General features: G+C 39.2%; 1 long non-coding RNA gene across 2 annotated transcripts in view; it reads right to left on the reverse strand.

Annotated features, from left to right (window-relative positions):
• LOC103459465 (uncharacterized) overlaps window positions 1-16,239 on the reverse strand; it is a 142,205-nt gene that overhangs the window by 112,047 nt on the left and 13,919 nt on the right. Inside the window, exon 3 of one of the 2 annotated variants that reach the window (XR_014086059.1) lies at window positions 3,455-3,621. The exons of the other annotated variant lie outside the window; for it this stretch is intronic. This is a non-coding gene — a long non-coding RNA (uncharacterized LOC103459465). The remainder of the gene's footprint in view (window positions 1-3,454; window positions 3,622-16,239) is intronic. 2 annotated transcript variants of the gene reach the window in all.

A 16,239-nucleotide genomic window follows, 5' to 3' on the forward strand; every position in this document is an offset into this window, starting at 1 on the left:
ACAGATGACCAATTTGCGATTGTGACAGTAGAAACTGAACTCAGCGTATGAAATAATTAAACGGGGACATGCACGTCTTAGATGCCCGAGATCCTCTGAACTGCATCTGATCTCGCAGCTGCAACATGTGGCTCTGATTGGGTGAACAGATGTCTTTTCGTGGCTTTTTCTCAACTGTTTTTCAGATTTCTTTTTCGCAGCTGAAATGTCAAAACTCTTACGTGTGAGGGTTTAAAGCCTTTTTTTTTTTCTTTGGGAAGAAAGACCATTTCCTGAGTTACTAAAAAGTTCCTCCACACTTTAGTTCAATATTAAAAACTCACACTTATTCAGACTCAAATTTATGAAATGCTGCATAAATTTCAATTCAATATGTTAGTATGAAAATGATGTGCTTGGTTTCAATTACCTTCATGTTCCACAAATTGTAAAACATCTCGATGCCAAAGCTGGCTTCCAATTTTGTTTTTGTCAAATAATTTTAAATCATGCACACCTCAAAATCTAATCTAAAACACAGACTTAAACTCTGAAATAAAGTGCCTTAAAAGTATAGTTTCTTTAAAGATTGTTTTATTTTTTCTTATTCAGAGAAAACTGCCTTTGTAAGACACTACCGTATAGCTAATTGAAGAACTGAAGAGAGCTCCTGCAGTGACAGGATGCTTCATCATAGATGCACAAAAGAGTGCTAACACAGATCCTTCCTCCCAGCAGCTGTTAGACTTTAAAAACATCAGTGCTCCCAGAAAGACAATAAAACCCTAATGTGTTTACATCCCTGCAGTTATTTATACAGATTTTCCATTTATTGCCAACAACCTGTTATTTTGTAATGCATAACTATACGTTCATATTTAGATTTTTTTTTTAAATTATCCTACTTTATTGTACTTATTTGTATCTTTTGGTTTACTCTTGACTTGCAAAACGATAAGGAAATGGGAAAGAGCGTGGCAGCTGTTTGGCTCTCAGGCACCTCTGACACCTCAGATTTAGTCCATGCAGGAGCTGCCAGTTATTTATTCACTACAAGCTGTTGCCAAAGAACATTTAACTAACAACTATAGCAATCAATAATGGAATTATGTTAATAATTCACTAAACAAAGTGACATGAAAGTCCATGAGTGATGCTCTGAGACTAAACAAGTAATCACTTTCAGCATAAGTCTGATCTTAGGAGTTATGTTTTATTGGTGTTGCGCTTAAAAAATGCATGATACAAAATATTTATCTTTAAGTTTCAAAGGCCTGTGATGCAAATCTCTCATGGTGAGCGCCAAATGGATGTGTCTCTTCAAAAATGTATGCAGTTGCACAAAGCACCCCCTGCACCCCCCGTACTCCAGGCGTGCAGTTAGAGAGGCTTTTTTCATGAATTCGTTATGAAATGCCGGTTGACAAATACGCAAACATGAATATTGAAAACATTTACAGCATTTTTACTTTATGAGTTGACACATTTAATATGCTGACTAAAAGCCTACAGTTCTAAATCGCCTCGGTGTATGTTTACGGCGGCGTGCATCTGTTTGTGGTTATGTGCTGCACGCTTTTCCTGGGAGTGAAAAGAGAGAGAGAGAGAGACCAAAAGAGAGAGAGACTCACTTAGAAAACATCCTCCTACCTCAAGGCTTCATAACACGCACTCTTTGCATTACAAAGATAAGATGCTGCCATGCATATTGTGCCATTTCAAAACATGCGCTCATTGCATTCATCAAAATCCCCATGTCTTATTAGAATAGAAGTGCATTAAGCTTTAATACAGACGCCCGAGAAGACTAAACACTGCCGACGCTCCGGCGCGGTGCACACAAAAAGGAAGGGAAAGATTACCATTTAAATGCGCTAACACAATCGCATGTATTTGATTCATAATATTTATAACAAAGCGGGGAAGCAGATGTTGAAAGAACAGGGCCGATAAGCATATTTGCACTGATCTTTTCCGTATGTGATAGGGTGAGAACTACAGTGCAAACCGCAGTTTAACTACTTGACCAGAAAAGATTTGAGAACAAAAGTGGGTAAAAGATACGGAAAGCTGCGTGTGACATTTTTTTTTTCTTCTTGTGGGATAAAAATATAATGGGACAATTTTTCAATAAAGCATAGCAATTTCTAATTTCCACTCCCCGTCTTTCTTTTGAGGCCGTCTCACCTCACTGCAGGGAATTCCACTTCTTCCCTTTGACGCCTTTAATATTCTGGGGGGGAACAAAAAAAAATCCACCTCAAAACAGCTAGATTGTCAGAGAGGAAAATGCTAAATAGCACTACAACTAGCCTGATTGAACGTTGTTGTGTGAAGATCAGAGTCTCAAAATCACACCTGACAATTCAAACACCGAAAAGTTTACACACGCACATACACACACACGCACGCACACACACACATACACACACACACACACACACACACACACACACACACACACGCACACACGCACGCAGACACGCTTGTGCGCTCGCTCTCGCTCGTACGCACCGTTTCCCCGTGTCACGCTCTCCTGGGGTGCTGCTTTATTAATGAGTTTGAAACATAAAAAGTATCCGGAGGACGGGAAGTGTCACTCATCAAAAAAGGCTGTTTTTGAACAGTCTTGGCGTATGTTAAAGAATTATTCTCTTTCATAAGGACAAGAGACAATCGGTGATTGCCAGGGCTTTTTTTTTTTTTTTTTTTGTTCAGCTGACCAGACCATGAATCCTTGTTCTCCGACAAGGCATGAATATTGCATGTAAAGTCTGCGAAGTTGGGCTGCCCGGTGGGAGAAAGGAGAAGGCTGAAGGATGTAGACATGTGGTGCTGTTCATTATGACTGTTTGCGATGGGAAGGAGTGTGGGATTCATCAGTGTGTGAGCGTTTATGGCTTTGGGGGGCAGAGCTAGCATAGGAGTGTTATTAATTATATCGATTAAATGCGATGTTTCGGGTAAATAAAGATAACCAAACGCGCAACAAGAAGATCAATCGGCAGAGCTTTGTTTTTCCTTGATCTAAACTGGCCTGCCTCAATAAAAGCGGCGTTTCCCCCCCCTAAAAAAAACTTGAGGCCATAAAAGATTTTTTGCCACATTACAACCACAAACCTCAACGTTTTTCGTTATGAGTTTTTTGTGCAAGGAAGCCCATAATTTTGAAGTGGATTAAAAATTCTACAAGCTTTGTAGTATTTTTGTTTTCCCAGACGCATTTGTGTTCAGCTTCATTTTCAGTGACACCCTTAAATAAAACAGTGCAACACACTGCCTGTGAGTCTACCTACCTAAGGGACTTACAGAGAGGAGCTGCAGAGAGGTGAGAAACTGTTAAATGGATAAAAACTTTTCGTGCACTCCATAAATCTAGCCTTTGGTAAAAGGGTGACGAGAAAAAAAAAAAAGAAAAAAGGAAAAAAAACTTTGGTGAAGGAAAACTAAAAAGAAAGTCCTGTTTAAAGCTTACCACAAGCCGGTACGCAGCACCACGACTTCTAAATTTCACTCCTGAGTGAACTGCGACTTTTGTCCAGTGTTTGGTGCGTACGTTTGTCGGTGTTGAAGCATGTGTTGCATCAGTCTGCATTTCCTCATCAATATGCTGCTCATACTTACAGCTCTGCACCCCACAGGCTGCAAAAAAAACAAAAAAAAACAAAACAAGAGGACACTAAACTCAGGAACAATGAAAAGGGACAGAATGGAACGAAGATGTGAATCGGTGCATTAAAAACTGAGAATCAAACAGTAAAAAACACACAAAAAAAAGAGTGGCAGATCATTTTAAACATGAGAATGAGGAGGCATTGCAGATGAATTGTATGAGGGATTATTGGTGAACATTGATATAATAAAACAGGATGTAAACTAAACATGAAATAACTTAAAAAGGACAAAATAAACAAAACAAGTCCAATCAAAGCTAAGAACTGACTAGAAATGCACAAACAAAATGCAAGAACAAACTAAGAAACTCAAACTGAAAAACACTATGACAAAAGCACTTTTAATAATTTTCTTTTAAATATAAAATGCATTAAACTATACAGAAGGTTAAAAAAAATCTCTTATGGCAAAAATAGAGTGTTTACTGCAACTTATTGAAATTCAAAGGTCTTAGCAGACAGAAACTAATCAGATCAACAGTGTTCAAACAAAAATTCTTATTTTATCAAGCAGTGGATTTGTGTGTTTCTTGTAACCAGACACAAATCTGGTTACTACTCTTACTCTCACTACAAGAGTAGTGATACTTAACAACCATACTACACAAGTATTTGTAGTAAAATTACTTGTAAAACTACCTTTTCCCCAAATAGTTATTCTAGAAAACACAGAGTAAACTGTAAGTAAGCTGTAGGGTTTTAAGTTTTTGAGACCAAGTTCATCTTCTAGCAGTACAATAGTCCTAAGTAAAGAGGAAAGGCCACAGCTAAATGGTTGAGATGGAAGAATACTGATGTCCTGGAATGGCCCAGTCCAAGTAAAGGCTTAAATCATATTAAAAATCCGAGGAAAGGCTAGAAAATGTCTGCGTAGAGAAACTTTCCATCCAATCTGACTGAGTTTGAGCAAGTTTGCCAAGAAGAATGCTAAAGTACACCGCAATATTCAAAGTTTTTAGTTGCCAAGAGATCAAAAAGCAACATGCAACTTTCTTTCCACATCCTAATGATATTTACATTGCCGTATCACATTAAATCGCAATAACATTCCAGCTTTCGGTCTGACAATTAATGTTTGACAGAATGTGAAAGGAGGCGAGGGCCAACCAATCAGTCAGCCTTCACCTTTTCACAGTGCTGAACAGGTGAGCTACACAGAAATAAACATGCAAGCGGTTGACTTTAAAATAAAAATGAGAGCATGCCAGCTCCTGCTAGGCCTGCTGACATAAATATACATACATGAGCATGACAAACCCTCACACACGAACTATTGCACAGATGTCAAGCATATAGACACACTCGCACGCCGAGCTCTGCTCCCATGTGATCTCGCCTCAGCCTTCCTGGACTGGAACAAATAATAGAGGGGAAGTCGACTGTGGGATTTTGAAGCTCTCCCTGTTAGTGACACTGTGTGTCAGTGCTGAATCCCTTTTCCTTTTTTACTAACACAGCACAGGGAGCAAGGCCTTTGAATAATAAATACTCCAAAGTTTTCGCACAACTCCGGCCACAGATGCTCGTCCGGCAAACAATGTTGATGTGTTGAGGAAGTGAGTCCAGGAAGGAGTCTGGAATGAATATAAGATGCGTGTTCTGACACAAAACACGACTGAACTGAGGCTGGCCCTGGGAAGTGAGAGAGCCGGTGGCCTGAAACTTCAAAAATGCGTGTGTACACACAGACAACTGACATTCCTGGAAAAGGGGTAGAACTGCAAGATAAGCACAAAAAGAAGAAGTTGTGGATATTTTTCTGCCAAAAATCAAGAAAAGAAATCAAAGGGGAATATTCCCCATAGCAGAAAAAAAACATCAGAATAATAGTGACAAGACTTTTGCTTTATTATTCTGGCAAGCTGCAATTGACAACATTTTCAATCTCTCTTTGCCTAAGCCAGAGGAATCATAAAGACAAACCGGCCTGACATTTCTTTTTGAATCGGTATTCTTGAAAACTTTGCGTATTTCCACGAGGCTTACAGTACTGGGGAGCCGACAGCAGCATGATGAAGTTCCTTAACTTGAGCAGCACATGCTTGGGCGATACACTCCACTTTCATGGAGAGATAAAAACGGGGCACGCCGAAGTTGAGGTGATGAACAAGGGGCCATTGTAGTAGTTGATGTGTCCATCGTCGGCCGATATTTAATACTCCTGTTCCGCAGCACGGCCCGAACATGACAGAAAATCATTAGCCACTGTGGGCTGTTAACTGTCACATGAGTGATTGAATAGGCAGTGAGCCATGGAGTTTTGTATGGCAGTTAAACATCTGTCCTGAAGATTCGCGGTGGCAGACGGTTGAGGTCAATGATGAGGCAGTTTTGGCAGACAGCCACTCCTCTCTGAAGGATTGGGGGGAGAGCGGGGCTCCATGGCATGTCACATCTGAATGGGGATCAACTACAGGTCAAGCCCACACTTTATACATCATTTCATAGTTCAGGTAATGAAATGCTGAGCTGGAAATAGTTTGAAAGATATGCGCACCTTTCTGAACTCCCAGCTTTGGGGGACCGTGACTATTTAAGCAATTTTGTTCTCCCTGGACATTATTCTGTTCATTTGCAAAAACTAACGCCGCTGCTTTGGAGACAGGACACTGTCTTTGTCACCCACAGAATGCGATAAACTATGTTTGTAAAAAAGATAAAACAGGAATCCTACAAATGTCATTCGATTCAAATTTGTACACACATTTTTATCATTCCATGTTGCCTTTACACTATTGATCCTAAATGTAGGATTGGATCAGAGCCCTAATAGATGCATATTTAAATAATCAATATTTGATTTCACTCAAACCTTTTAGACTTCTCAGCTGCAGTTTCCTCTTTAATTTTTAAATGACCACTTTTTGTGTGTTTGGCCTACAGGACTGTGAAACAGAGCAGAGTGGAGCTTAAGTCCAATTATTTGTGTGCGCTAACTGCGAATTAAGCTAATTCTTAAATAGATAGATCTAACAAATCTTCCATCATAATCCAAATATTTTCATTGTCTAGGATGGTTTTTGAAGTGAAAGCAACACTCAATCGACTGCTTCAGTTCCCTTTCCGAGTCGTGAGCTGCAGTGCGCCACCCACAGAGCTGCTGGCGCAGAGAGCACATCAAATTGTATGGCATTCAAAAAAAAGAAAAAAAAAACTTATAAAGTTTAAGAAACAGGAGAAGTACTTTGTGCAAGTAGTTTCTGTACACCTTTAACCTGAAGCGTAGCTATATGTCATCTAGACATCAATGAGTCACATCACAACAGAAAAAATGCTAGGCTTAGCCTAGCACTATTTATATATATATATATTAAAAACAATTCCACATCAAGTTCCTATTTGTTTAGAATGAATCACTTTTATGCAAAAAAAAAAACAAAAAAAAAATGCACACAAATGTCCTATAACAGTAGTATTTATTTTAATGTATTCAACAGTGAGTTTTTCCTACAACTTTCAAACCTGACTGATGGCCAAATTGATTTTCAGTAATTTACATCCATCCATCCATCCATTTTCTGTACACCCTTATCCCTTAGTGGGGTCAGGAGGGTTGCTGGTGCCCATCTCCAGCTAACGTTAGAGGCAAGAGGCGGGGTCACCTGGACAGGCCGCCAGTCTTGTCGCAAGGCTTCAGTAATTTACAATTTAAGCCAATTAATATTACATATGACATATTGCTTTTTAATTTTTTTAATTTTAATTTTTCTGGTCCTTTAAGCTATCTGTGTCAGGTTTTCTTTTACCATTAATGTTTTTACTACGATACCTCGCAATTTCTGAACTTTCATCACCACATTTATCAAACCTTTGTCATACCACTTCGCGCAGGGAAGCTCACTTTTTCTTTAAACATATCCAAGTGGGCAGCACCAAAACTGCCCCAACGGACAGTCTTAAAATATCTCTCCATAGAGGATTTGGATTCTTCCATCTAATCCTCTCACCACACATCCTGAATCCTCTTCTTTAGAGGAGTCTTGACATACAGACCAAGGTGGTGTATGCAGTCTATACATAAGACTGGTTGTGTTCAACAAGGGCCAAATCTCCATACTATTCCCTGTTGGGTTTTGCCTTTGTAGTAGGAAGCCCAAGTTGATGCACTCCCCCCCCTTACAAAAGGAGGAAAGAAGATTTCTGCAGAAAAAAAGGGCCAAAAGTACCATATTAAATATTTTCAGAGAGCCAAATGTTCATTAAAAATCAACACTGGTAAATGTTTCTCTCAATTTCCTCTTCATCTAATGAAGCAATACATGAAAGACGGTAGGGGAAAAAAAGAGGTATGAAATTGTCAAATTATAAATTAAGCTGCTGCTTCAATTATTTGCTTGGTTTGATAATAACATGTGGTTAATTTTTGAACAAGGTTAATTACAAGAGGGTTAATGATGTCCTTGTGAAAACCCAAGAACTTTTTTTCTTTTTTGCCTAAATTACGCTGCTATACGAACTAAATATTTTCTTCCGTTGATTCGCAAATGCATTCAAAATCAGATGGCCTGAAAGAGGAGGCCATGTTCTAATGTGACATATCTGAGCAGCTTCTTGGAACATTTTGTAACAATAATTGCCGGAGTCGACGACTCACCAGAGGTAATCGGAATCTTGCCGTCTTCGGTCGGTGGCCAATTTATTTTATGAGGTAGTGGGATATTGCACATGGTGTGTTTGCGTGTGTGTGTGCAACACAGACAGGAGAGCTAGAGAGGAACAAACAAAGGGCAAGTTGGTGTGATCACTCATTCACACTGGAGCTGCTTGACGTAGAGCTCTACAGGGCATGATTACCAGGCCCTGGGTGATCCTTCAACTCTCCGTCTGACACTCGCTGCCGCCGCTCTCCACGTTCCATTCCTCTCCCCTAATTCATCTCTCTAAATCGTCTCCCTTTAACTCCGCGCTTTATTTTTTTTTCTCCTCCGTCTTGTCGCCACAGTGTTTTATTTACTCCTGCAGCCCCCTGTCTGTCTTTATAATGTGTTTCTGCCAGCCTGATAAATAAAGCAGTTTGTCTTTTTACAGTGCCCATGACGCTTACAGTTAATGTCTTCCCATCCACCACTGCTATTTATCAGGCTTGAGACGGGCATTTACTGCATGTGTGCAGGTCCCTGGTGGCAAATTTGAAAAAGACCGTTAGATTTCATGTGCAGATAAATAAGTTGCATCTACGCTACAAGTTGCAGGGGTAGACGGCTCTTTATTTTATAGAAGCAATTGCCTCTTAAAGGAGTTTAGTTGAATCTGAGTTTGCGATGATGGGGCTTTAACTACAGATTGAAATAATTGGCATGACTTGGTGTTAATTCACCAAAGGTGTCTCCTATCTACATCAAAATGCAGGACCTGATGACAAAAACTGATTTTAAAATTGCGTTCCAATAAATAATAAAATGGCAATGAAAGCATTTGTTTTTACAGGTTTCTTTACCTGCATCTCTTCTGGTGAAGAATATATGGACCAAGTAATATCAGGATCAATTGCCACCTGATGGTTTTGATTAAAAGTTAGTTTTTTTTAAAAAAAGGATAATCTTTTGAAACATGTCCAGCATACATGCCATTACATTAATAGGTAATAAAAACATAAATTGATGCACTCTGTTGTGTTTAAAAACAAGAAAAGATGCACAATTTCAAACAATGATGTCCACAGAAAAATATTAAGTTCTTTAAGCAGGAAAAAGAAGTCCATTAGGAGTCAATAATTAAAGTCAAACAATTAAAATCAAAGAGTAACATAAAAACAGAAAGACGACAACTTAGTGTTACCTTGCTATTTTAACTCCTTTGAATACAAACATCTTTAACACCCTGTGTGGATCAATGTTGGCCCAAAGAGGCATCCATACTTCAAAACTTCTGCTTTCCAATTTAACCTGCCAACATTTGCATTATTATTTTTTGCTCCTCTGATTATTTTTCTGAGTTTTTCCAAACAAAAACTTATTTGAAGCATTTGAAGTGATGGCATTTTGCATTACATGCATCTACAACCTTACTTTGCACAAGTTTTAGCTTATTTCTTTGAGTTTTTAAGTGAGAAAGAAAGTTAGGGAAAAATTCACACGTACATTTTTTGCTCAAATTAAAGTTCACAAAGATATCAGCGGCTAAATCAACAAATCTTTAAGAAGAAAAATCAAGAAGCAGAGTGATAAAAAGTTAGATGGTGAGTGAGCTGAATCTGAGCTCCTGTTCAATGGGTCTAATCTCCTCTTGTTAGATGGACACGAGGGATTTAGAGTGACTTTTAAGGGGACTAAAACATTACAATGATGGCCTTGCACAAATCTTTTCATGCTCTACCCAACAGAGTTCTTATAGACATGCTTGGCTTAAAACCACCTTGTTAACAAAAAGAAAGTGGGAGAGGGGAAGAAAAAAAAAATCACCCTGACACTTCTGCCGTGTGTACTTGAAAAATTTCAAACACTTGTCTTTTCTTTACCATAATAGACGTCAGTTTTTCTCTGATGTAGCTCAAAAAAAGGGGGTGCGGCACACGGGGTCTCGCTCTTCCCCGCGTTCGAAGCCATCACTCAATAGCGAAAAGGATCTGTGTTGTTCGACATCAAACAAAGGAGACATTCGTAGCATCACCTGCGGAGCGCTCCAAAGGGATGAAGCAAAATATCTTCAAATCACTTGTCCAAGACATTTCCCCCTATTAAAGCTGCCTGCACGCAGGCTTTAAGGCGGAGACAGGCCCTTTAGATAAGCTAAACCAAACCCGGGTGTTACAGCAGAGAGATCACACACGCAGTGTGTTACAGAGCTCTCCTTTGGAACAGCATGCCATTAAAAAAAATAATAAAAAAATACTAAGAAGGCTGAAAGTTAAATAGCATTAAATGGGAATCACGTTACCCATTTACCTGTAAAGGCAAAATCAATTTTTATTTTATGTATAGTTTTAAATGTGGATATTTCTATTAAGTCATAGCTCTGATTCAACTGTATTGATAACAAATGTATAATTTGAAAAATCGTTCTTGTCTTCATCAGATATTTGATATTTTTGGTCGTATTGGCTCGATTTTTATGTGAAACCTTTAGTTTTATTTAGAGTTGGTGTGGCTGTGTGCACCTATTGTATCTGTTACAATGTGTATGACTCCCAACTGTGAAAATCTGGTAGTAGCGCTTCAGTTCTAGATGTGTTTTGGTGTGTGCGTGTGTGTGTGCGTGCGTGTGTATGTGTATATATATAAATATATATGTGTGTGTTGTAATCTCAGCAGCAGATCATGTTTTCCAGGCCTCAGATGAGGCAAAGCAGCTTTGGCAGCGGGCCGTTTCATCTCAGGCACTGGGGCCCAAAACAAAGAGAAAATGATTGATTGGATGATGAATTATTTAGAGGTGGAGAGCTGAGGAATGAACGAGCTTGCGCTGGAGAGAAAGAGAGGATAGGCGGAAAAGCAAGCGAGATAGCGGGAGAGAGCGAGTGCGTGTGTGCATGCAGGTCCGGGCTCCCTTTATCACTCACTCTGCTTGTAGAAGATGGGAATTAAAGGAAAAACTTGCCCCTAATTGTACTAATGCGTGTCACTGCAAATTTGCCAAAATAAAATATTGATGTGGATGCGGTGGCAGGGCTGCAACGTGCCAAGCGCTGATTGGATAGGAGAGATGTTTGCCTAGGGAGTTATAAGATAGTAGAACCTATATGTAGGAGCGCAAAAAAGAAAAGCAGCTCATATGTCTTTATACCACAGTTAATCTGCATATTCTTCCCTTTTTTAAACTTAATATTTACACATAAACCACATATAGACAGCTAAGCATTGCTTATTTTCCCAATGTCATTGACAGAAATGTACAGTTGAATTCAGAAAACTAGGATGTCATACCCAGATGGACCACAGGGGGCACTGATGTGATATGTGAGGAAGAAACAAACAAGAGTTGAGGAAAAGGTTGAGAGACAGATTGAAGGGGGGAAAAAAAGTGTGCAGGAAGGAGAAAGAAAAAGAGACTGGATGTGGGCGGGAGAGGAAGAGGGGTGCAATGAGGCAAGGCTACAGGGATGAACGCAAAGCGTCTCTCCCTTCATTTTTTCAATATCCCGTCCTCATGAAATTTCATTTGGATTGTAAATGTTCAGTAATTTACCATCATAAATGTGTAATGGGGCCCTGAATCCAATGACATTGTGCTGGCTAATCAAGTCATTTGAAAATGAATATAGATCTATTAAAGGGGAACTCAGCATTTTGCCTTTGTTAAAACTGGCACGCTGTCAAACATAGGGATGGTTTCTTAAAGGGAAGATTCCAGTAAGATACGTTTTCGTAAAGAAAAGCAAAAACATGTTTTCACCCCAAACACAGTTCCTGGTCTAAGATGTGCTTTTGCCAAATTCCGATTTGTTTTGTCATTAGAAAGCGTACTCGTAAGGCGCCGCAGGAGAGAAGGGACTCATTTAAAACCTCGTTCCGAAAACCGACAGTTGGGACTGCCACTTAATGATGCTTCATTTTCAGATGGGAAAATATAGCAAAATTAAATTCTTGGGATTAAACTGCTTTTTGGTCCCACGGCATTCAGCCAAAGGAAAAAAAAATAAAATAAAACACACACAATAACGCACACACTCTGTAGGATTACTGCCTCTTATCTGCGAGAGACGAGAGACGAGGCCCGAGGCGCTACCTACAAACACTTAATCAAAAACCAAGTTAAACTTGTGGCAGCCTGTGACTCTTAGAAACACAGAGCAATGGAGAGCGCAGAATGCAAATTGCTAATGTGTGAAGCCTGTCTGTCTGCGTGCGCGTGTGCATCTATTAGGACCAACTCTGAAGGCAAGTAAATATTCCCTAATAAAACCCCAAAAGGTTCTAGAGGATTTGGATGGAATTCATTAACTACATACAGGTCTCAAGAAGTCTACCAAGAAAACATGAAAGTTTTTAAGCAGTTTTCTAAAGCATGCAAACCAAGAAGACAAACTTGTCAGACAAATAAGGAAAACCTCTTTGGTTTTGTTGAGCAACCCCAGCACAAGATGTTCAACAGATTTCAACATTCTTGCCACCATTTCAAACCAATATGTTGCCCTTTTGTCTGAACTTATATTGTGAAAAATCAATCATGTCATACCTGTAGGCTTTACCACTGCGACTCCGTTTAATTACATTGGTAATATGATACTATGAAGAAAAGAAATCAAATATATTCAAACCTCACATATAAAACCTCGTTCTAATATTTCAGATTTCATATTCCACCTAATTTCTGCAGATTCTGGTTCTATTCCCCATTTGGGAAGTTTGACTCAAAAAATGACTTTTCATGACCCTGATAAAATGACTTAATGACTTCAAGTTTTATAGTAAATATTTATGGGAGTCACTTAACCACAATTAATACCATCAATAATTAGAATTTTGTGTAAGTTGGGTTCTCAGAATAGTTTTTGGTTATGAACTGTCACATGTCTGGCATCTTTTTATGCTGCAAATGAAGTAAAAACTACAACAGTACAAAATGACAAACAAGAAGAGTACCAAAAATTTTATATTTAGGGGTAAGAAAGAGCTGGTATTTAACAAATGAGAGCAACTCTTCCTACAAATCCATATCATACATTATGTTTCTTATGTAGCACACTTTTTTTTTTGTTTGAGTACTGTCTTCTACTGGCCTTCTTTTCTGAGGGTTTAGTTAGTAAAGCTATGATACAAAGGCCAGTTTTCCCTCAGATTGGTATTTCATGATCTGCCAATCTTCTGGTATATTCCCTCACAAGCATCTTTCATGCTTAAAGAGGATAACCTGAAAATAAACGTCAAAAATGCCTAGATGTCAGAAGTAAGAGGAGAAATAATTTGATAAAAAAGCAACAATAGCTTAAATAATCAATTGTTATTGACTAATCAACTATGTTAAAGCGGTTCATGGTTCACACTTGTCAAGTGTGGGGCTTGACTACCCCCTACTGACCATGCCCACCCCTGTGTAACCACACATGACCCATCTTCCAACTCATTCCAGCACATTACTCCACCAAAGCTCAAATAACCTAAAACAAGTCTCTCCATGCCTAGAATCCAGTGGCCTCTACAGTCACCAGATTTTAATTGAATGGATTATCTATTGGATACGGTGGAACAGAAGATCTGCATCATGGATGTTCAGCCAAGAAATCTGCAACAACTGCGCGTCAACATAAACCAGAACCACTGAAGAAAATTGAATCACTGCCATAAGGAATTAAGTTCTGAAAGTAACCAGGAATGCATCCCGATCCTAGCGATGTGTACCTAATAAAGTCGCTAGTGAGTGTCAGTCGTTTTGTACCATTAACTTAATTCCGAATGTCAAACACAGAGTGTCATCTTTCTTCTCTTTGCTTTGGATACTTTCGGATACCTCTTAACCCTTCTCTCCTTCTGCTCTCCATCCCCCTTTTCCCTCTCTTGGACCTGGTGCAGCAATCAAGGAGCAGAACTCATTTATCAGGTATGATGGTGGCAGGGGGTGCATTGTGCACTGGTGGGGGGTACTTGCTTAGCCTGAATGCACTGCTGTAGGCTACTCCCCTGTTGTAAGGTCATTGTAATTAAGACTCGACTCGCAGACGCGGACTGTGCCTTTGAGGTTCAAACGTCTTTCCCCCCCTCCTTCCATCTTGCAGAGTACTTTTCTGCCCAATTTGATAAGATCATACAAAACAGTCTTATCCCACACCAAATATTAGGGTTCCATCTGTGAATATTGATTTGTCTGTGGACTCAGTTGAGGTGGAATGAGTTGGATTTCCTTAACTTCCTTCAGTGATTACTTTGTGGAAATAGAATATTAGAGTTTTAGTGATTGCTGCAGATAGAAAGTGTGCGGCTTGACTGACCACTTAAGATTGCTAATCTAGGATCCTGAACTTGTTCTAACTTCAATTACAGCGGCTTGGCGAGAGAACAATACAGAGAAGAGATGACCTATTGATGAATTTTATGGTATATCTGTGCAATCTTTCGCAAGCGTCCCATTTTCTTTTCTGAACTTGTTGGCTAAGAGGGAGAGAATAGACATCTCTGTTCGCAACTTTCAGACAGAGCAGAGGTTACGCACTACATAAAGTGTAGCCCAGTATAAGCAGTGAGCTCTTTGATGGCAAACGCGTCCAGATGGGCCAGCTGTTAGCCAATTACCGCAGCCACATTTTCTGTGCGTCACTAAACTGGAAGCCTTCACGTGTTTTACATGGAGACCAGTTAATGCCCACTCCCTGCATTTGCAATGTCTATTTTCTTTGTGTCGGGTATGAATGAGTGAAACGATTTCGTCTTCCTGCAGGGAAGATCCTCCTTAACCAGAAATCCCAAAGCTAAACCTCAAAAATCCTCCTAAATATCAGTTTCATAGTCTGAGTGACCGATGACATAAACTGCTGACATAAACTGTGCGTCAGTGTTACTGTGGGGTGGCTGTGTGCATCACTGCTTCTTCTAAAAATAATTTTAAGAGTTTGAACAAAGCTTTTCCTGTAACCATGCAGGTACCTGCAAATGCATGCATGTGCCTGGACCTATTTCACAGCATGTCTTATTACAACCATAAAATTTAACATATTTTTGGGGGATTTTATTTGATAGGCAAACTGCAAAACAGCACAATGTTCCTGCTACTTTCCCATAATAGCCAGAGTTTATGGGTTCATATCTAATAGTTATCCTATCAAAAGATTCTCTACACCTGAGTCATAGATCTGTGCAGCTCTGTCAAAGTTAGCAGGGGTTGAAAAAGAATAAAGGGCTGAACGGTGGGAATAAAAGACAACAGTCCTAGTCCATAGGACAGGGATACAAGTAAGATATTTCCATACATGTATTTGTTCTATACTTGGAGGCCTGGAAGGATAAAGATTTAGCCTTAAAACTGCCCTGACTTTTCACTTATAAATAATGTCCATGAATTCCCAGAGACTATGTGTTGCATGGTTAGATGTTAGAGCGGAGGTGCCCAAAGTTGGACTTTTAAAATCCTTTCTAGAAATTCAAACAAGGAGCAAAAATGTTTCAATTAAATGATTGAAAATCTAATTGTACTTAAAAGGTTGAGATAAAAAACAATATCTCAACAAATGGCTGTTGATGCTTTTTGTGTCTGCGTTTTGTTAAGTTAGCACATTATCTTTTGAGACAGAAACTAAAGTTTGGGGAACCACTCAAAACATTGGGATCAGGAACAACATCAGGAATTACAAAAAAATTCTCCATACACCAAATTCTTATTTCCGGATGTAGTCAGACTCCCCTTTGTAAAAAAAAAAAAAAAAAAAAAAAAAAAACTAATAAAAATGAAACGGTTATGAGCTTTTAGGGAAATTTCTGGAAACTCAAATTAATTTGATCAAAGTAATGCACTGCATATTGATGTGCGCCAAGTTTATTTTTCGTAGCAACATAAACAGAGCAACAATATACGAGACAATTCCACTTACATAACATAGCAGGATTGCTCCCACATCCATCAACCCCTCCCCCCTCAACCCTCACCCCTTCTTCCTTTGCCTCAAAATGCTCGTCACACGTCTGACATTGGGCTGAGCTGCATTTCAACTAGCGGTGTA

Source organism: Poecilia reticulata, chromosome 23 (genome assembly GCF_904066995.2).
Source record: "Poecilia reticulata chromosome 23, P_reticulata-male-v2, whole genome shotgun sequence".
Taxonomy (NCBI): domain Eukaryota; kingdom Metazoa; phylum Chordata; class Actinopteri; order Cyprinodontiformes; family Poeciliidae; genus Poecilia; species Poecilia reticulata.